Below are 23,333 nucleotides of genomic sequence, written 5' to 3'. Positions count from 1 at the left end.
CCAGTAAAATAACAGAATGATATAATTCATTTATATGGTTGTGTATTAAAATCGAGTATAAACATCAGACAAAATGAAGCCACGCCACTGAGTTCTGAGTTATAATAAACAATGTTGTCATTTAAAGTGGTAATATATATAAATGTTACCGGGATGGGAGGAATGAGTAAAAGGACAAGACTAATGGTTCATATATTCATGAGTTGCAATTATATGGATAAACCAAACATACCCAAATCCAATTAAACTGCAATAAAAAAGCAAAAAAAAAAAAAAACGTTATATAAATAAAATAAACTGGGAGTTGTGACTGAAAAAAAACTTGTAGATTATCTAGAATATTATGCATATCTTCCTTTTACTTTGACTGGGAAGATCTAACTATATACTATCAATTAATTAATGGATAGATCCACTCATCATTCTATCATAAAGTACCTACCAGGTGTCAGCACTATTGTGCACAGTATGGGAATGGTAAATAGATCAGTGATCAAACTTCATACCTTTATGATGCTTATATTCTATTAGAACACAGATAATAACTCCAAGGAAAAAGATAATTTTGAATTGTTTTCAGTATTAGCAAAGAAATAAAACAGAGCAGCTATTATGGTGATGAACTGAAGGTATAGGGTTTATGTTATGATAACAAGTGACTTGTTCAGTACTAACTAGAAGATAAAAATGAAAACCACATATCAAGTGTTACCTCTGTCCATGTAGCCACAAATTTAGAGACATAGAATTAGGAATAAGTATCATAAATGAAATATTGAGTTTAGTAGGTAGAAAAGAACCTTAGAATTCTAACAATGGAGAGAAGGAATGTTTCATCTGTTTTCATTGTGCTCCAGAGTTAGCTGTGCTCAGAATAAAAGTGGACACTATTGCTGAAATGCAGGAAAAATCCTTACATATCTCCCAGGGCAATATTTCTACTTCTCTTGATCTTTTACACAGAACCTTGGTTTATTTGCTTTATCAACAAAATTTTATTTGCCATTTTATGGGGTATAGCTCCCTCTCAAACATGATTTTTCATTTCTCCATTTCTTAAGTAAATGCCACCCACCCTACCAGTTATGTCCCAAGTTAGGCACAGAGGGAAGAAATAAATGGATAGAGAAGATAATGTTTGTGATTTTCCTAAGAGTGTCTCCAGTCCTGTTCTAAATATCCTTTCATGGTTAAAATGACTTTCCTGGTAGAAGAGAAATGAAAGAAGTGGTAGAATGGACAAAATGAAAGCAAGAACAATTGAGCCAGCTCTCTCCTTCAAAACAAATGTGAGCATGGCTCAAGGGCAATCATCAAGCAGAGTCATGGTGCTTTGCTTTTCCATTGGTATGGTGTAAAAATTGGGAAATGGAACCAGGGTTGTTCACTTTTATTCACTATCAAGATTTTTCTGGGATTACCTGCCTCCAAGATATCTGATTCTTACAATTTCATCTTTTTGTCTCTGAGATCAGCTATTGCCTGGAAGCAAGGAAAGGTCATGTGGGGAAATTTTGAGTCCTGCATGGTAATGTTCCTTTCTCAAGTGCAGAATTAAACAATGTCAAAATATATTTTTAATCTTCATCTGAAGATATATTTGTTTTTAATGAGAGAGAGAGAGAGAGAGAGAGAGAGAGAGAGAGAGAGAGAGAGAGATTTATTGGTTGCCTACCATACACACCTGGACCGGGGATAAACCTGCAACCTATATATGTGCCATGGCTGGGAATTGAACCCTCCACCTTTTGGATTTATGGCATGAAGCTCCGCTCAACTGAGCCACCCAGCCAAGGCAACATATCTCCCAGGGCAATATCCTTACTTCTCTTGATCTTTTACACAGAACCTTGGTTTATTTGCTTTATCAACAAAATTTTATTTTTGTTATTTGTCAATATGTTATTTTTCTTTATTGATTAAGGTATTACATCTGTGTCCTTATCCCCTCATTGTTCCCTTCACCGACTCATGCCCTCATGCCCTCACCCCCCTGGTGTCTGTGTTCATTGGATAGGCTTATATGCATGCATGTAAGTCCTTTGGTTGATCTCTCCCCTTTACATTAATATTTTAAATAAGAATCAATATTAATAATCTTGGCACTGATGACATGTTTTTAATGTAATTTCTGCTAAAGTAGAGACAAAAAAGCCTGACCTTTTATTTTTCAGTAAAAGAAAGAACTCTGTTCTTCAACTGCACAACTGACGGCACTGAGACAAAGACAGTGTAGGGGCCCAGCCTGTGTGGTTCAGCTGTTGAGCATCGACCTATGAACCAGGAAGTCACAGTCGACTCCTGGTCAGGGCACATACCCGGGGTGTGGGCTCAATCCCCAATGTGGGGATTGCAGGAGACAGCTGACCAATGATTCTCTTTCATCGTTGATCTTTCTATCTCTCTCTCCCTCTCCCTTCTTCTCTGAAATCAATACAAATATATAAAAAATAAGTAAACAAAGAAAGTCTAGGGAATGAGGAATGACAGTTTTCTACAGTTGAACTGAGGGAAAGAACTGAAGGTAAGAAAACAAGCTCTTAATTGAAGGGAAAAGGTGAAGCAAGAAGGCAAAGTGGTTTCATTTAGTTAACAAGATTAATAAGATAAAGTTAGGAAGATGCTACAGTGTAATTGTGTCTAGTAAGTACTTCCTATGTTAGGGATCAAAAAAAAAAAAAAAAGTATAGCCATACAGTCAAAGGAGTCTGGCAAGCTGTTCTCTGGAGAAAAATATGAGCTGTCTATATTGATATGACAATAAAGGGAGAAAGCACTCTGAGTTCCCCAATATTGAATAAAGTTCACCAGGTGGAATTTGTACGGGCACTCTGTTATTTTTCAGTATCTATTAATGACATTCTAGAAAAGAGACACATTTTTTTTTTTCATACCATTTTCCTAGGTAGAAAAAGAGTTTGGGCCATTTAAAAGCCTATAATTTGAAGCAACTGCTACAAAGATCTATGAAGCTGGGCCTCAACAGCTGCCTTGGGTGTCTATTAAGTGGTGTGTAGAGCCTGTTGAATCAATTCAGGAGAATTCATTTTTTGTGTGTTTTTTTTTTCATTTATTTCTAACCAGGTAGTTATAATAAAAACATTTAGCTTCCACTGATACCTTGAACTATGCCAAATTCTTAATTGAAAACTAACAAATTTGCCCCAAATGTTAGTTCAACCTAAATTTCATTCCTTAAGAGCCCGGTGTTGCTTGTTTCTTGTTAAATTTTTGAAATACATGTAACCTGCTGGAAGGGATCTGGGAATTCTAAGCTCTTCCCACTGACTTTATTTTGATTTTCTATCAGATATACATCCAAACCATCCCTCTAAAAACATAGACTCCCATCCAAATGCTGTGTGCCCCATGCACATTTCAGCTTCAAAGCCAATCCTTCAGCATCCTACTTTCTTCTCCTCATGGTACTGCCACTCAAAAATGTGCCTCCCATGCAGAAAGCGTAAGGCACCATAGGCTAAGTAACATACACAGTGACAGCTTAACATTCCATTCAGAACCTTGTGTTCTAAAAGAAATGCATTTCATGTTCTGAAGATGGATGGTGGTGATGGTTGTACAACAATGTGAGTGCACTTAATCTCACAGAACTGCATACTTAAAAATGGTGAAAAGGGTAAATTTTATGTGATGTGTACTTTACCACAATTAAAAAAAAAAAACAACAACAAACAAACAAACAGAAAAAAAGCATCAAAATTATCATAAGGGAAAAAAAGAAGAACAAATACATTCCATGGTCATAAAAATAAAGACAAAGACTCAAAATAAGTTCCATTTACAACAAAGGTATCATTTATATTAAAGAAAATAGTTCCTGTGTCTAACACTCTTTTCAGAATTCTTTCCGTTATATAAACATATTTGTGAAATGGACTCATTTTCACTGCTTGTTAAAAACTGAATATACCTTAGCCATCTAAAAAAATAAATAAATAATGGCATCAACACTACCAAAGAGAACAAAAGGAAAGAAAAGAAAAGCAATCAAAGTGCAGAGCTGAAGGAAGAGGAGGTATTCCTGTCTCCCTGTCACCTTGCTTGCTTCTTTCCTACTGAGGCGGCTGGAGGGACGTGTGAGAGATTTCACTGCAAAAGGAAAGTTGCAGAGATAAGATGCCACTTCACATTGACACAAGACTGTATTATCTGCCAGTCAAGGCATGAGGTGAACAGTGGAATAGCAACAATGTCACTACAATTATCTTCCTTTTCTTCAAGTATAGAATTTTTTTCCAAATTATTTTCTCACACTGATATGTTCCGACATGTAAAACGGTGTATTTTGGGGTTGGCCCTAGTTCATAATACATATTCAAGTCTTCCCTTGACATAACTTCTCTGAGCTGAAGAGTAGGGAAGTGAAATGAGACATTGCATTATATCGCAGTGGGCATATGCAGCAACATTTTACCCCTGAGGTTGTCTACTGATCTACAATTGCTCTTAATGATTGTTTAGCTTGGCTAAGTGTGATCATGGAGTATCAGCAGCCTCACAGCAGAACAAGAGCAGGCGTTGAAAGGCTATTGTCCCGAAGGACATGTGGTAATAAAACGAGGGATCAGCATTATCAGGGTTTTCTATTCCCCTCACAACCTTGTGAGATTGTATTTTCTGAGTACCTAAGAGGTATACCGTGGACTCTCTAGACCAAGTTACAAAAGTAATATTGTTTATTGTGAGGGCTAGGGAGATTTTAACCTAATCTCTGGGAGATGTGGCAGAAAGAATGTTTGTAGAGGCAGGGAGGTAGGGGGGAGGAAATATTCCATTTTAAACCTGGTGAACTTTATATTGCATAAAGCTGATCCAGGGTCACTGGGGCTCCTGTCAGCTGAGATGAAAGCTGGATTTTATTACACATGTGTGAAGAGATGAAGAAGAGTATGTACAAATGTTTGCTGAATCTATAAAAAAAAAACAAAAACATTATGACTCGGGAAAAGAAAAAAACCTTTACATGCCAAAAGGAATGTGAAGCTAGAGAAAAATGAAAAATTTATCATAACAATATTGAAGTCACAAGGTAATTTCACATATATCCATGAACAAGCTGCTTCAAAGGGTATATCTAAACAACATATCAGAAGATGACAGTGGGATTGAAAGGAATAAAATCTATAAAAGCATTAAAGAGTGCATAATCAACCAAAGCTTACTTTCTTTGATTATTTCCCCTGAGATAGGAAGAGATGATCATCATCATTCTTGCCATTTGCTGAACACCTCTGGTATGCAAAGCAGTGTGCTTGCTAACACTTTTTATTACTTTTTACAAAGGACATAGGACACCTCATCCCCAGCTTCTGCAGGCAGACTAGCTTTAAGAGGGTTGTCAGGGCAAAGTCAAAGTCATCATTAAAAAACAAACAAACAAACAAAAACTTAAATGAATAGATCAATAAATACATGGTTGGATCACCTGTTTTTGTGAGACATTAGATGAAACCTGTCCTGCCCATATTTCTTCTACAGGTGAGGATTTTTGCCAGCTTCAAAACAAGGGGAGAAAAGGAAACAAAACACAATCCCATATATTCATTACGTTTTGAGTATGTTTACCAGTATCTGTTGTGTATTTGGCTTTTGGTCGGGCCTATTCCAGTCCACGAAGACTTCTAATCTGATTGAGAAGATAAACAGATAAACTCTAAAAAATCTATTAAGTGGCAATACAAGACAAGTAGGTACCTAAATCCATGATAAGAGTTTAGTGCTATTGGCATTGAATGTGAGGCTCTAACCCTGAGGGTAAGAGTAAGGAACTTAAAATAAGATTACAGCTCTGGCCAGTGTAGCTCATTTGGTAGGAGCAACATCCCATACACTGAAAGGTTGAGGACTCAATTCCAAGTCCAGTTGGGATACATGTCCACATTGTGGGTTTGATCCCTGGCCCAGGTTGGGGGACTTGAGAACTTGAGAGAGGCAACATATTGGTGTTTTCCTCCTCTCTCTCTCTCTCTCTCTCTCTCTCTCTCTCTCTCTCTCTCTCTCTCTCTCTCTCTCTCTCCCCCTCTCCCTCTGTCTAAAAAGCATGGTCTCTTACATTTTTCTATGTGTTTGTCATTTTTTCCTACCATAAATATTGACAATAAACAATTTTTTTCTTATAGACTTTCAGCAAGAAACTAGAATTATCCTTAATACTGCATATTTCATTAGCATTTTTGCTGAAATATATTACCTTTGAATATCTTTTCTAATTCTTCCAACTTTACCCCCCAAATATACTATAATTAATGAATAACAAAGAACAAGGTTATGCCATGATATCCATACAACATGGAGTCAGTGCTGAGTATACAAGATAAATTCATAAACAGATAGATAGATGGTACTTGGATGGAGGTAGACATAACTGGTATTAGCCCAGAATTTCTTTAGGATTAATAAAACTTTAATATATACCACATATATGTTCCTTAATTGGAAATTAGAGGTAAGACTACAAGTAGTAAACTCAGAGTTATTCCTAGAGTTTGCTCCCCCACCCCAACCCAACCAATTCCACCTGTGGCACTGTGACTTCCAGGGGATCTACAACAAAATTGAATACTCAGCCCTCAAGTCTCTTTTAAATCAGTAGTAACAGTCTTAAGCTAGGCTGCTGAACCTTATTCCTTTTTTGGCTTCTTAATTTTCATGAGTACATTTAACTGGTAGTATATTTCAGCCAAGGGAAATGAAAAATATGGGGAAAGATGCCAATGTGATTATATACCCAAAAGAGAAAACAAAGCAATATAACATTTTTATCCCAACTGTCAATTCTCTGATAAGTTTAGGAGTTTCTTGAATTGGATACTTTAAAGAAAGAAACAAAGGAGTTTTTCTAGAATACCCTGTGTTATTTCTGCATGAGCCATGACTGTCAAAGATGAGTGTGTGTGTAAGGGAGTATAAGAGCATTGCATTCTTTAATGTAGACAAGTGAATGAGGACGTCAGTACACAAACCCACCCCTGACTCTCCTATTTTATTGCTGTCTTGTTCATCTTTTTATTTCTTCCTTTACCTATACCTTTAGGTCATTTGTTGAATTTGAATTTACTTCTCTGAGAAGTCTTATTATGAGATGGAGGCAGAATATAAGAAGTTGAAGAATACAATCTAATCAAAACAATGGGGTGCTCCAAATTCATAATTAAGAAATACATGCAGCCCTAACCGGTTTGGCTCAGTGGATAGAGCCTCGGTCTGTGGGCTGAAGGGTCCCAAGTTCGATTCCGGTCAAGGGCATGTACCTTGGTTGTGGGCACAACCCCAGTAAGGGTGTGCAGGAGGCAGCTTATTGATGTTTCTCTCTCATCGATGTTTCTAACTCTCTATCCCTCTCTCTTCCTCTCTGAAAAAAAAAAAAAGAAAGAAGAAAGAAGAAAAAAAAGAAAAGAAATGCATGCAAAGGTTCTTTTCAAAGTATCTATACAAAACTTATACATGCACATAAGACAATTTTAATAATAATCTCTTAACATTAATACTTTATCATCCAATATTATTTCGAATTTCTTACATATTTGAGTTATTTCCACAAACATTCTAATGATGGTGAATATTTCTCATGTTATTTATGGATATATGTGTATTAATTATAGTTCTACATCAGTTTTCCCCAAAAGATATTAAAAATAGGTGGAAAAGGATGCTACTTTAATATACCTGGGACCAAAATATCTAAAATTGAATTAAGTATAGTACATGTTAATAGTACACACAACTACAATGTGGAATGTGAGTGATTTAAATGGAAAGTATCCTAATATATAAAAACCCAGGGTCCATAACGACCAACTGAAGGGTAGACTGAACACCGGAAGTCAGTCCTTCAGTCAGTGCTGGGTTGCCACCAGTGCAGGTGCATCAACCCAGCACTGACTGCCAAGGGGGCTGTGGATTAGGCCTGGAGAGAGGCAGGGTCTGATCCGCAGCCTCCATAGCAGCTGTTGATCAGTTGTTGCCTCTCTCTTTCTCTCCAGGCTTCACCAGCATCTGCACCTCTGTTTCTCTTCAGGCCTCTGTAGGGGCTGCTGATCAGCCCTGCCTCTCTAATAAGGCCTAGAGATAGGCCTGGAGATGCTGACTGGCATAGAAACTGACCAATCAGAACCAAATCTGGGTGAACTGTGAGGAGCCAATGGTTGCCTAGGAGGTGGAGCTTTTGACACTGACTAACATAGAAACTGACCAATCACAACCAAATTGGCTGGCAGGGGAGGGCAGCTGGGGATGAAATCGGGCCTGCAGAGGAGGGCAGTTAGGGGTGAGATCAGGCAGCAGAGGCAGTTAGGGGCAATCAGGCTGGCAGGGGAGAACAGCTGGGAGCAAGATCAGGCTGGCAGGGGAGGGAAGTTGGGGGTGAGATCAGGCCAGCAGGGGAGGGAAGTTGGGGGTGAGATCAGGCCAGCAAGGGAGGGCAGTTAAGGGCAATCAGGCTGGCAGACAGAGGTAGTTAGGGGTGATCAGGCAAGCAGGCAGAGGCAGTTAGGAGTGATCAGGCAGGAAAGCAGAGAGGTTAGGGGCAGGCAGGCAGAGAGGTTAGAGGCAATCAGGCAGGCAGGCAGGCGAGCAGTTAGAAGCCAGTGTTCCCAGATTACGAGAGGGATGTCCGACTGCCGGTTTAGGCTCACCCCCCCCCCCGCCCTCTGGGCATGAATTTCATGCACCGGGTCATTAGTCTAATATAATAGCAAATCCTTCAGCCATTGCTTTGCCTCCCATCATTCTCTTGAATGTGTTTGGAAGGTATGTTTCAGGTAATCTACCACTTCCAGGTCAGTGTCACCTCAAAATGACTCTATCAACAGAGTAGATGCCATTTACCCAATTTTCACTCAATATGGAAGCTAGAATCTCTTTTCAAAATCCATTTCACTGTACAGTTCTACTGTATCCTTTTTATCTGAATAAATTATTTCCTTCTCATTGTGTTTATGGTTTTCAAACACGTACACACATACCATCCTCAGCCAAGCTGTGTGGACATAATTCTTTCAAACTTTTCCCATAAGTCAGCTTCTTTCCCCTAATCAATTGTGAAACTCTTCTTTGGATTCCTTCCAATCTGTCTACTTATTTTTGGTACTCGGACAAACCAAACTGAATGGGGCATTTTAGAATAGGTCTCATGAATGTCGTTGGGAGTGGAACTGTCACCCTCTATTCCGTGATGAAATGCTCTAAATAGAGTGAATCCAAAAATAACATTATCCTTTTGGGTGCCACATAACACTAAAAGTGTGCCGTCTTTTCCTTTTTATTTTTTTTCAGACTTATATTTCCAGATGCCCCCCCCCCCCCCCCGCCAATGGTAAGGGATATATCCTTATCACTTCAGATTCTTAAGAGATTACGCTTTTCAATGGTCCCCATAAATGTTCTGATTTTTTTTTTCTTTTAAGTTTTATTTTCTCTTATATAATTCCTTAAGCTCTTTGTGATTTTCCTGTATACATGTGTATATACACTCCAGAAAATTCCTGAGGGAGGGTGTTTCAGAACACATCTATTTTGTCATATCCCCATTGCCTAAGACTTTTGCTAAGCATAGTTTTTCTTTGACTCTTTTTAGATAAATATACACAGAGAATGGGGTGGTGAGGGCCTGGGGGTCAGGGAGGACAAGACCAGTCTGGAAAAGGTTAATGGGGGGAAAAGAAGGACCTATGTAATACTTTCAACAATAAAAATTTAAAATAAATAAATAAATAGCTATCAAATTCCTTTTTGTCATTCATCGTATTAAACACTGGGAATATAGCAATGAAGAAAAAAATATTTCTATAGGAGAAACAAGCACACAAATGTAATTTGAATAACTTAATCCCTTTGTGGGCATTCTGAGCACAGCTCCTCTGTTGGTTTGCTCATGTCCTAAAAGCAACATACATCACTACCTTTATTGTTGCCACACTAGTTTAATAAACATCTGCGAGTGCCACAGTTAATATTTATTTGCTTCCGTGACTGAAAATAAGAAATGAGGCCCCAAGGACAAGGAGGAGTGTTTCATGAGGTATAGGTCAGGGTTAGGGTGGGAGAACAATCCTAGGCTAGTCTGTGCACTCTGCTTTGACAAACAACTTTGCTTCCAGAATGCACTGGAGAATCAGAATCTCCCACCCAGAATTTCAAATTGCATGGTAGGCAATTCCTATCATTGATCACTTTGCTTGTTTCAATCTGCCCATTTTATGTTTCAGCATTGCTTGTTTTGCATTTAAATTTAAAAGTTCATTCTCATTCTATAAAAAAGTTTATCTGGAAAGACAGTTTGATAGGAAAAGGAGAAAACTATAATAAGAGAGGATCTTAGACTCTATTCCAGGTCTGGGCATAGCCTTATGAATTTATAAATCTTTTCTTTGGCTTGAAACTACCAGAATTCAAACACAGCACAAAAGGAAAAGTCACCCAACTTCTCTATGCCACCATTTCTTCATGTGCAAAATAGCCACCAAAATAGTGTCTCTGTCAGAGCATGATGCACAGATTAAGGTGTGTTAGAGCACTTCACTCAGTGCCTGGCCAGCATCAAGGGCTCCACAAACATTATCAGTTAGTACTGTGCTCGGTTGAATCTTTTAGGTGGTTATTTCAGGCTGATGTGCTAACATCAGAGTAGTGCCTCTGAAAGGCAAGCAAAACTCCTTTCATTGTCTTTCTAATAAAAGTATATTAGTGTGTACCCATCATTCATTATGGCAAGCAAACTGTATGCTGCAATTTTCAGGGCATCAGTTATGTTGTTTACTGAGTGTGAACTTTTTAGTATCTTCTCTCCAGAGCCAGAAAAAAAAAAAAAAAAAAAAAAAAAAAAAAACAACAATGAACAAGAGGTAGAGAGGTGCTGCTGTGGTCTGAGAAGTCCATCTTATGGGAGCCACTAACAGTTGTTCCTGCTCTTTCTCTGACCCCCCTGCCTTCCACTCTGCCTCTTTGACCTCCTTGCCCAAGGGCTTCCCTTCCACACCAGTTTTGTTGCTGTTGTTGTTGTTGTTTACTTCTACCCCCCACACCCATACGCATAAATGCCAATGGGCTTTGCATTTCAGAGGTGACATCTTATCAGCTGATAAATTTTATGCTGCAGTTATTTTTCTCCAACCTAGATTGAAAACCTCTAAATCAGGGCTGTGCTGTCTTGCATTGCTTATCCGGCATCACATAAATCATCTGCAGATAAAGTATCGTAAAGACACTGCCAAATAACACTACGCCACACTGCCAGGCCTTCCTTCTTTCCAACGGCATCTATTTTTCTGAATTGGCTAATCCCCTCTTCATATTCAAATGAAAATGAATTAATTTAAAAATTAGAAACCTTGTGACATAGCCTATTTAATTCTAATGAGAAGTATCATATTTCCTATGTCTATTTCTATAAAAATTTATTTCCGAAAGAAATTATCCAGCATGTTTAGCCTGGTTTGATAAAATTGTTTTCTTGTCATTAATATTTTCATCATCATATCCAGAAAAAATTGATATTTGGCTTGCCCAGCTGGTGTGGCTCAATGGTTGAGTATGGACACATGCACCAGAAGTTGACTGCGTCAGTTCCTCAGGTACATGCCTAGGTTGCGGGCTCGATGGGGTGGGCACGCAGAAGGCAGCCAATTGATGTTTCTCTTTCATCAGTGTTTCTATCTCTCTCTAATTCTCCCGTCCTCTCTCAGAAATATATAATTGGCACTTGGCTTTATCTGCCCTTTCTTTATAACAATAAATTCTACTATATAAGTAGTTACGTATCAGGCACTAATAATTGGTATCATGCTTCTTATTCTCCAGTGTCCTGAATTTATTATTATTTTCTGCTTGCTAGTTTTTAATTTAAAGGCTTTCAAGTAGTCTCCATAATGCCTAAATAGGCGTGTTACATTATTGTCTCATTTTCCATGGTAACGTCTTTGAATATTCTACATGTTGATATTTTTAAAAGCTATGGCTTCTGGTTTTGTTTTGTTTTTGTCAATTTTAACTTATACATATTCAAGTATGTTAATATTTATCTGTCAGATATTTTGACAGGTAAATGTTTGTATATAATGTTATCATACATAAACTATAACATATTGATAAAATATTTACCAGAGGTGAATTTTTTATCTACCACTAAAATATTTGCCTCACAACAATTTCATAGTTCAACAATTTCTACAGAACTAGCTTTGACCTTAAAATTTTAGCCAATTAGCATGTTTACAAAAAGCATTTCTTATTCACTTAACATAATTATAGAGCCTCATTTGTTCCTATGTGTTAAACACACATTAACACTCAGTGATTAGCCCTTTCTTTGACTCTCTTTTAATTTTAAAATAAATAAATTTTAGACTCAGCTTTTAGCCTATGTATTTTGTTCTTTTGTAAAATGCCAAGATAGTGACCTTGGGGAATAGCATCTCAGAATAAATTTCTAAGTAGGCTGCCCAGGCATTTGTTGAGATCTTCTCTAAAACCTTTATCAAAAGGAAACTAAAAGTATTGCCATCATTATTTTCAAAGTACCAAAACTTAACAATATATCCAGCCAAGAATGAGTCAAATCTAGAGCTTGTCCTGGGCTAATCACAGAGTGATTAGCAACAAGCTTTTGCTCCAAGAAGCAACAAGATGGAGCAAAAGCTTGTGGAGGAAAGGTAGTGTTAATAACAAGCAATATTTATGAGTTCTTTCTCTGTGTCAGGCAAGTTATTTGGTGTCCCATATGCATTATTTCATTTAATCCTCACAATAACTATAAGAAGAGTTGATGCTAGCAACAGCACTTTGAGGAAATTGAGGTTTAGTCAATTGAGGAAAGTCAAAGAGCTAGATCATAGCAGAGCTGCCGTTTTAATCCAGGCACTCTCGACTCTAAAACCAACACTCCTTAACCGCTATGTTTTTTTTTTTTTCTCATGACCACCAAGTCATCTGTCTGGCAGACAGAGTAAGTGGAGGGCAGGATTCATATAAGGGGTCTGGTAATAAGCACAAAATATTTCTAGAAAGACTGAAGCTGGTATTTGCCAACCAAGGTCTCAAAGTGTTTCTACAGGTCTTTTTTGAGGCCAGAACTCATTTGTAAAGAGCAACATATCTTCATCCAAAAGTAGAAATGAACAGCCTCAAGGGGAAGAGAGAAGAAGCAGAGTCTGGTAATAACAGCTTGTGTGTAAATAGTTTAGGGGACTCAACAGCTAAAATTGAGGGGGGCATACAAATTGTAAATGACATGTTGAAGAGCATTATTCAGAAAGGAAAATTTTAAGTGTATTCAAAAGTCATCTCTAATTTGGAAAATTATTGATGGATGCAAAAGTTATCTAGATCTACTTTATAAACCACTCAGAAAATAAAATTAAAATAGTACCTTGAGAATTACTGAAAACTTGGGCTGAGCAAGGAACAAAATATAGACACAAATCTCCTCCCAGATGCTTATATTTAGGTCAAGCTTGCTTAGGAATTTTGAGTCTGATTATCACCAAGACAAAGAATTTTACCAAACTATGTGAGTAATTAGGAAATATCAAGCCAATTCTCATAGCCATTTAAAACTTTGGCTGTGTAAAACTAGCCTTACCTCTGTTGCTGAATGTTTTGCACCTCTAACCCAAGAGTATATTGAGCTCTGCCATTTTCACATCCATAAAAAAAATGATATTTGGCTTGTCCAACTGGTGTGGCTCAATGGTCAAGCATCGACACATGAGGTCACTGTAGTGACACAGACACATCCTGAAGATGCTCTTTTTGACGGAGCTGCTCACCTTCACACTGCCTCTCGATGTACAAGCTTCAAGTCTGTGGACAATCTGGCCGTTAGGAACACTGGTTGAGCCGGGAAGAAAACCGGAAAACTGAGGTTTGGAGAAACAGAAGTATTTTATTCCTCGTCCCATGATGGAAATGACCCTCCTTAGGATGGAGACCTGGAATTAGGTTGCCAATCATTTTGTTTTTATGATGCAGCCCGTTTTCTTTTGTAGCTTAAGCTCCTTGACATAATTTCCTGAATTCCATGACACCTGCACTATACTCTGTAGTTTCTGGGTGCTGTATAAATGCTGTGTTGTTATCAACATCTTACAAGTTTGACACTATGTTCCTGGGGGGGGAGGGTAATCTAGAACATTACTTGAGTGTATCATTATTTGGCATTGATGATAGCTGTACAAATCAAATGTCATTGTACTAAATGTTTTCTCTGGCTTGGCCTATATAAAATTCCAATTATGACAAAATATTTTATTTCTGGAGAAGTAATATGTGTGTATGTGTCTCTGCATATATAAAAATACAAACAGCCATAGTCCCTGAAACATCCAACATTTGCTCAGTCAGCATTTCAAGGATATTTAAGCTTAATGTCATCCATATATTTTAAATATTTTTATTGGTTTTTAGAGAGAGTGAAAGGGAGAGAGAGAGAGAAAGACATCTATCTGAGAGAGAAAAATCAATCTCTTGCCTCCCATACATACCTCCACTGGGTCAAACCCAGAATATGGGTATGTGCCCTGACTAGGAATTGAACTGGTGACCATGCTCTATTAACTGAGCTATACTGACCAGCACAATGTTATTAATAACAATTCACATCCTATAAGATAAAAGTATAGTATGAAAATTATCCCCTCAACTGGAGTTCTTCCAGGAGTTTGACTAGAGGGTGGGCCAGCAGGGGGAAGAGAGGGAGGCCCTGGAGTTGGCAGGTGGCTGGGGGAAGGGAGCGAGGTCCCGCTGCTGGCAGCAGCCAGCAGCCTCTAGGGACCCAACCAGTGCACGAATTTCGTGCACTGGGCCTCCAGTATAATATAAAAGTTTCAGCCTCAACCTCTGTTTAACACTTTTGAGTTGACCATCAACTGTACACTAATATATGACCAGTCTACTGGCAATTGTGGCCAAGTGCAATATTGACAAAGATAGTTCAGGAGGTTTGACCAGAGAGTAGATGTCTAAGAAGAGGCCTGGTATGCAAATTTAATGGAAAGCAATGAGAGGACAGGGAGGGGGGAAAGCTGTAATTGCGAGAGAAAATGAAAAACTGTATGCACAGCAATGCAGTGGAGAAAGAGATTTGTATCAGGGATGCCAAATAGAAGTGGAGTAGATAGGAGAACCTTGCTATTTCACATATTTGGAGATGGACTCACAAAGAGAGTATTGACAACAAGGGGGTGAGGACATTAGTGGGGGGGTAATGGGGGATAAGGACACATATGTAATACCTTATTCAATAAAGAAATAAAAAATAAAAAAAAACAAAGAGAGTAGTGATTATTTTTGAAATTTACGTAAGCAAAGTAGGAAGCCTCTTTTCACTCTATTCCCTTTGCAACTGCTGCCTTCTACGTAAGTGTCACCTTCATCTCCAGACCTTTTCTGTCCCTGGCAATGTCTGAAAGGCACTTGCTCTGGACTCCTGTGAATATGTCATTTAATGAAGACATCTATTAATATGGGCACATTACAGCTCGCCATCTGGCTCTGCCTCTTGGACTGCTCTCCTCCCTATAGATCTGCACACACAGAGTGCACTGTGCCTAATCAATTATTTATCCATCTCTCATTGCAGTGACAGGACCAGCCTCTCTCTCTGCTGCAAGGCTGCTGAGGGCTGATGGCATGCATTTCAAGCCTACAATCATTTTTTTTTTCACCCAAACCAAACATTGAGCATCATAGAATCCTCACATTGTCCTTGTTCAGTCCTTTTCTCTGGGCCTCCTTCTTGTGTGTGTTGTGAAAATATGGGCAGTGTAGTTCAGTACTTTCCTCCACAGGCCTGAAACCTGACTCTGGCTGGAGCCCAACTTTTCCTCCAACTTGTGACCCTGGCAAGTAGGCTACCTTTGTTCACCTTGTTTCCTCATCAATAAAATCTGGATGATCATAGAAACTATCACCATCATAATAGGCTTGTTTTTAGTGGTAAATGAATAAGAATAAGATGTTAGCCTGGTACCTAGCCCATACTAAGCACTATTAAGATTACATATGTTGCTGTTATTTTCCCCATTAATCTGCTCATTCTTTTTTCACATTCACCTTTATTAAAGTTTCTTTAACAAAGATAGCCTTTGTCTTTCACATTATTCCTTCTACATCTCTGCTGCCATTTCCTTTTAAACAATAATAATATATTTTCCCCTTTATTGGCTTATTCCTTCCCCTATTATCTTTTCCAACTTTACTCTTTCCTGCTACCCTTGTCTCAACTCTAATAATCATTATATTTTTTTTGTCACTTCTAAAACCTTTTCCAGGAAAAAACTAAGAATGAGTTAAAAGGCTATATTGATTTTAACTTTTTTAATACCTTGTAGTGACAGGAATTTTTTTTGAAAACATAAATACTTCTTGTTTAGATTATTAGAACACATTAAATTAGTCATCAAATGAAGCTGAGATCATTTTCCAGTTGGGTCACTATGATGCAGGCCCATTAAGAAAACCAGCCAGTTGACACATAGACTCTTTTCCTCCCTCTGCAGATTTATCTCCCTTCCTTTTCCTCCCTACTCTGATTTTGTACAAAAAAATCTTTTCTAATGAAAGGTACAGAATATTTGTTTTATTTTTAGACCTTCTATTCACAATGTTAAAAAATATATTATTGACCAATCATTTCTCAGAAAGTAAATTATTTGGACTCGGTATTTCTCTGGACCTTTGTTCAATGACCACTGGTCCAACTCATTCATTCTGCTTAAAAAGGAAGAGCTCTATTTTTTGGATACTATCCTGGCTGGCATTTATCCATCTGGGAGTTATGCAAATTGGTTAGAAAGAAAAAGTTTCTTCAACAAAGGACTTTATAGTTCATTTATGCATTTATTCAAAATCTATGCATTCTAGGATATATAAAGATTCTCCCTGAGCATTGCAGAGAACATAGGAAGTAAGAAAAAAAATAAAATAAAAATACAACCCCTAGGTATCATTCTCTTTGGCTCCCTTGCTCAGCTTACATGGATAGGCATGATTTTAAGAGACACTAAACATCAGGGGCAATAGTCAACTTAGCAGAATAAGTGCTCTGCAGGGAAGAAAGTGGTGATGCCAAAATGCAGATATCTACTGAGCATGGTTCCTGAGGGCATGCTGCTCTATCTGTGTCAGTGAAGATCGGGTCATGGGCCTGAGTCTGAGTGGCTGGCGGAATTTATGTGGTTTTGCAAAATAATGAGATGGGGGCCAAATAAAGATTTATGCCATCTTTTATTCTTCTAAATTTCCCCCAATCTGCCGGCCTGGGCTTTAATATTAGCATTACTATTTCAAATTAGAATAATGTAATCAAATGCCCTTGGGCATCACCTGAGAGTTTCTGTGCAGCTGCGATATCCTGGGGCTCCCTGATCCCCATGGTCTCATGGCTAGCACTTCATATAAACACTAAAGGCTCGATGCACGAAATTCGTGCAAGGGGCTCACCCCCCACCCCTCCCCACTGCAACTTTGTCCGAAAGGACATCCGGTCTAATTAGCATATTACGCTTTTATTATTATAGATATCCAGATTGGCTCTTTCATTTCTTGCCTAAATCTGCCTCTCTGCTACAATGCTTTGGCTCTGATTGCAATTAGAGTCACACTTTACTATACTGTGAAAACTTCATTTGATGATCCATAGCCATCTTCTATAACACTTGGCTTCAGCGGCGGCAAGAGAAGCCCTTCATCCGTGGCATAGAAGGCACCATCCAGGGCAGAAGGGTTTGACTTCTCTGTGCCTGAGGAGGCCATTAGTGATATTAATGTCTCCATGCATTAGCAGTGCTGCAGTCACATTACAGCGTCACTGAAGCTGCTTTGAGCAGAGGATAGCAAATGCCATTCACTTCACACACGGAGACCAAATGTTTTACAAGCCTCCGCCTCCCCATACTCAGAAAGCAAGACTGGATTCTTTCCATATTAAGAGGAAAACACAGGAGGGTAACAAATTAAGAAAAGCATTAGAAGTCCAGCTGGAATGGAAAGTCAGACCTTCGCAGAAGGCTTGAGAAACAGCATAAAAGTGAGGTATGGAAATATCAGGAAAGATGAAAAAGCAGACTGAATGGAAACATATAAGAACAGCATATGATAAAATGTGTAGTTGTAAAAAGGCTGAAAAACATAGTCAAAGGGTCTGTGGGGCAGGGTATGGAGACTACGGAAGTGCACAGCCTTCTTTGTAGGTGTTAAAGGTGAAGAATCTTTTCTGACTTGTCCCACCCTCCTGCCCCACTCTTCATGGATGACTTTCCAGACTCAAGGTCACTCTTGTCTCCTTATTCAAATGTCTACCTCCACCCCGCCCCACCCCATACAATAACCTGGAGACTGAGGCTAATGCTCTGCATGACTTTCCTTGGCCCAGAGAGCAGGGACTGCAGAATGATGACTGCGTTTGGCAGGGGCCCAGAGTGGAAAATTTATTCACTGCCTTGTGAATGTCTAGTGAGATGGGCTGCTGCCTCTTCACATCCATTATAAAGTGCTAGTGGGGTTAGAGAGGAAACGTAAAGGGAGCTTTGCTTTGGCCGCCTAGATGAAAATCCTAGTGCTTAGGATAAGGAGTCACACTACAGGGCCAGCCTGGAGACATGCCATTGTGGGTAATGAGAAGGAGAAAGGAGCCCACTGCTTGCTTGCTCTTCATTGTGCCTTCTTTGAGCCTTTACCTAAACTAACCTAAGACAGGAATACATGTCTTTTTGTGTGATATATTGAAGTGAAATGAATAACATTTGAATGATAGTTTTCTTTTTAGTTTCAGTCGGGTAACACAAAATAATATTTATTGAGCAGTTTTAAAAATACTTTCACCTTCAGCCCTAATTTTAAAGCTAATGGTAATCTGTGATTCATCAAGAACTTTTAAAATTAAGGATCATTACTTTTGCTGCATTTAAATTCAAATCACCTGGAATACTCAATTAATCTTCAAACAATATTAAAACAGTCAAGGTCTGTCACACTCTTACAAGTGGTTAGAAGATGATCAGGTTCCAGGCACAGCAACAAGCCACTCAGAGGGGAGGTGACTTAATATATTCTATTCCCTGGGCATTTTTTTTCCTTCTTTTTTTGTAATGAAGGAGAGACATATGTCTGTGCTGAAAAGGCTGTTGCCATCTTACTCTCCCGTCTGGCTGTCGCATGGCTAATTGTCCTAAAACAGCTGGATGAGGCAATAGCATCTGTAATGGCTCAGCTTAAATATGGTCAGGCAGCTTGATGCAGCTATATGCCCTGTCCTCACACAGCAGAAGATCTTCCAAGAAAATGTGCTTTTAATCAATATGTAGCCCTTACTTTTTTTTTTTCTTTTTCACATCATGTCTGTGCTTTTTATGGCATCCCTTTGTAACAATTTTAGTTTTTATTTAAGAAATATTCACATAAACTGCTTTTCCAGAAAATAAATATTGTTTTATTCAGGATTTCAAACATTCTAGTTAGTGATTAGAATGAGAAACATGGAAAAACATTATAATATTGTTTATTTATCTAGGATTTTGCACTCCCAAATTCAGCAAGTGTTTCTCTCGTCTTCCTGTGAAAGGCTAATAGGTATGTATGTAACAGCCACTTCAAAATTTTGGGAGAGGGCAATTTGTGAATAAATGGTAATATCGTTAAGAAGAATATTGTTATTCAGCAGAACGTCCCATCTCCAGTCATTCTTAATAAAGGCTGCTTCATCTATGAGGCTTAATACATAAGATGCTTGGTTGCTACAGTGGGTGTGGGCAACCTGGATTGGCCCTTCTCTGACAATTAAGGACTGTATTCTCTAAATCAAGACTTAAGGATGTACAGGCTATTATCTTAGAGACTAAAACTGCTTTCGTTAATTATATTCATATAAATGTTCAATTCCATTTTAGAGTCTTCCTAAATTACCTTCTTAATATTGTCCAGCATCAGTGGTTTTCATAGGTTAATTATTCCCACATAAAAGAGCATGAGCTTTGTCCAGTCAGAATTTGGTAACTTGCCCTTTGATTAACGTTCCTCCTCTGCTTTAAAAAACAGAGTAATGTGAGGAGTCACCAACCATCTATTTAATAACAATAACGACACAGAGAGCATCCCTTCTACAGCATCTCTATGTCTCCATAAGCACAAGCTAGCTCTCTGGTTGAAGAGAGACAATGGGAGGGATGTTTCAATCCTACTCTGGGCCCCTCTGCTGTGCTTAAAGAGCAGTGGCTTTGGTCCTGCCTACCCTGTAACATAGGAGGTAACCCAGAAAAAAAAGGTATGTTGGATTTGGCTAAAAAATCAGAGGGAAGGTCAGGGAAGGGCAAGGACCATCCCTTAAACTTAGATGAGGGCAGTCATGTTCTCGGCTGGTGGAAACCCTTAGTATACCATAATATCCTCTTCCGCTGTTTCCTTTTCTCCAATCCTACATTCATACCCAGAAGTGGAGGAACTGTGATGCCTTAAGGAAACTGTCTGTAAAAGTGGTTCCACAGTTCACAAAAGATATATATTTCTGTTACTTAACGCCAAATACCACCTCTATAATCTATTCCTAGTACCATAAAAAACCTATTGCTTCTAGTTTATCTTCTGAATTTTATTTAGTCTTCTATTGTCTCTGTTTCCCACTAATATTTAAGCTTCTTGCAGTTGAAGGTGAGTTATTATTTTTGGAACATAGTAGGTGCTTAAAAAATATCTGTGGACATTAATTTCAAGATTGAGCCTGCATAACTTTGCACTTGAGGCTAGCATACCTAACTATGCTTTTGACATTTGTACTTGGTTGACTCATAGATATATTTAATTAAAATTTCTAAAATGGAACTTTTAATTCCATTTCCAAACCAGTCCCTCACTGCAAATCTCCCTCACTTTAGAAGATGGCATCATCACCCCAGTTATTTAAGCTGGAAAACTTGGAGATATATTTTTTTCTTCCCTTTCTCTTATCTGTCACATTCAATTTACCAATAATTTCTTTTGGGTTTAGCTCCAAGATATTACATCTAATCTGTTCACATTTCTCAATTCCCAATGTTTCCTACACAGTGTGAAAAACCATGATCTTATCAAAAGCCCTGGAGTAGCCCCTGCATGTTATTTATCTATTCTACCTTATCTTGACTCACTTGCTCGCCACTGCCATTACATCCCCACCATACTCAGGTCAATGGTCCCTGTCCTAGAATTTACATTATTGTGTGGGAGAGAGGAGAATGTCAGAAAATAATAGTCATAATATTCAAATCTGTGGTTAAATGCTGTAAAGAGAATGAACAAGTTATGTTGTACACCAGAAACCAATATAAAATAATATCGAAAGTAAACTGTAATTAAAAAATAAAAATTAAAAAAAATTAACAAACAACTCAAAGAGTAATTAGAGAGTACCTTGATTCGTCTTATCCTTTGAGTCTCAGTCTTTCTTTCCAAGGAAGACTGCTATGATGGACATTTATTAATTTGGGGTCCATTATAATTGTCTTAGCACATAGTGGAACTGATCTTGGTTATTGTTGGATGAATGGATCTTACCCTCATCCTTATTTCCCAGTTGTATCTACCTGATATGTCAATTTTTATTCTTCACTGTAGATATTAAAAATGCCAGACTTTTTATGAATTATTTAAATAAATTATGGCCCAGGGTGTGTGTGTGTGTGTGTGTGTGTGTGTGTGTGTGTGTGTGTGTGTTTGTTCTGCTAGGCTAATATCAACTTAAATTTAAATCCAGCTTTTTATGCCCTGAATTACTCAGTCCTTTTACTTCCTGTAAAGGATCAGATTCTCTACTGGTTTATTTTCAATGACCAAAAATGTACAGAAAGTTGTCAGATAGAATAGTTGAGATGTCAGTTACAATAGAGCATAGGTATTAGTTTAAAATTTGTCTTTCTGCTCATATTGCAGGCAGTTTAAAAATAAATATATAATTTAAGGTTGGAAATATATATATTCTGCTTATATTTTGCTTCTGTATTCTAAGATGGCCAATCGTCATTCAAGTGGCTTGACAGACTTGTTCTTAACTCGAAATGTGCATTTCTTTGAATTATAAGAATTGAGGTTCTTTCATATTTCATGTTATCCATTTATGTTTTAAAAAGTAGAAATGATTAAATTGTTCCATCTAATTATACTTCTTTAGATTCTGATATCATTTTGAATAAGATGGCACAGAGAAAGATAAAGGTAAAGATGAAGATACAGATTATATAGATACAGATATCGTTTTCCATTGACCATCATCAGGGATGTCTCCTCTCTTAACAACATATTTTTTCCTCTCATTTCAAATGACTCTTCCCAGGGAGCTATTTATAATTAGTCACTCCATAGAAGAAAGCAAAATGATATTCTACCCCTTCCCTTTGATGATCTCTTCTGGCCTAGAGATCTACGACTTTAGCAGCCACTCAAACACATGCCATAGATGTATTTCCAATACTGACTTTAAATACTGACATAAAATTAAAGGCATATGTCCCTAACACTTTTTCAGAATATCATGAAGCCCTGTTTATTATCAACTCTTTTACAGCTGAAATGGTGAAAGCAACACTCCATAAATCAGCATATAATTATGTTACATCTTATCAACATACCTGCTACTAAGGACATCTAAGCAAATACTTGTCACAGTTTGAATATTGTGCTAGATAAATATAGAGAAGTTTCAAAATAAAATTTTAAATTAGTTTTCTCAAGTGTCAAAAGGTATCAAATCTATTGCAATGGGTCTCACAAGAATAAAACAGAATAAAAATAATAAATAGAAGAATCTATTATTAAATGTCTGTTCTTGGAGATAAAAATTTCTGATAATGTTAAATTAAAGTCAGAGTATAAATTATATAAACATATACATTCACACTTAAAAAACAAAAAACAAACCCACAGCATACATAAAGACTAAACAATATGGGAATAAATGTTAATTAAATATAAAATTTTTAGGGTATATCTTTGTCTTTTGACTAAATGATTAATTTAAAGTAGGAAACTATATTGTAGGATCCCATGGAGGGGACAGGGAACTGTTCTCTTGAATGTGCTCAGAATGAGTCCTGGCTTTGCCATAGTTCTGCAGCAACCACAATAATATAGATTTCTACTTAAGTATGATAGAGTGATTGACAATATGGATTCCATCCAAGGGATGCATTTGACTAGAAATCACTGGGACTATCAGAAAATAGATTAAAAAAATTAGTTAACTAATTTGTAAACAAGACTTTGGGAATTGCTAAATCTTATTCACAGAGAAGGTAGACAAAAGAGGCACAATTCAGCCCATATTTCCTTTTTAAACATCCAATGCTGGTTTT

This window comes from Myotis nattereri (genome assembly GCF_964212035.1).
Source record: "Myotis nattereri genome assembly, chromosome: 3".
Lineage (NCBI taxonomy): Eukaryota > Metazoa > Chordata > Mammalia > Chiroptera > Vespertilionidae > Myotis > Myotis nattereri.
Note: the sequence above shows the minus strand (reverse complement) of the source record.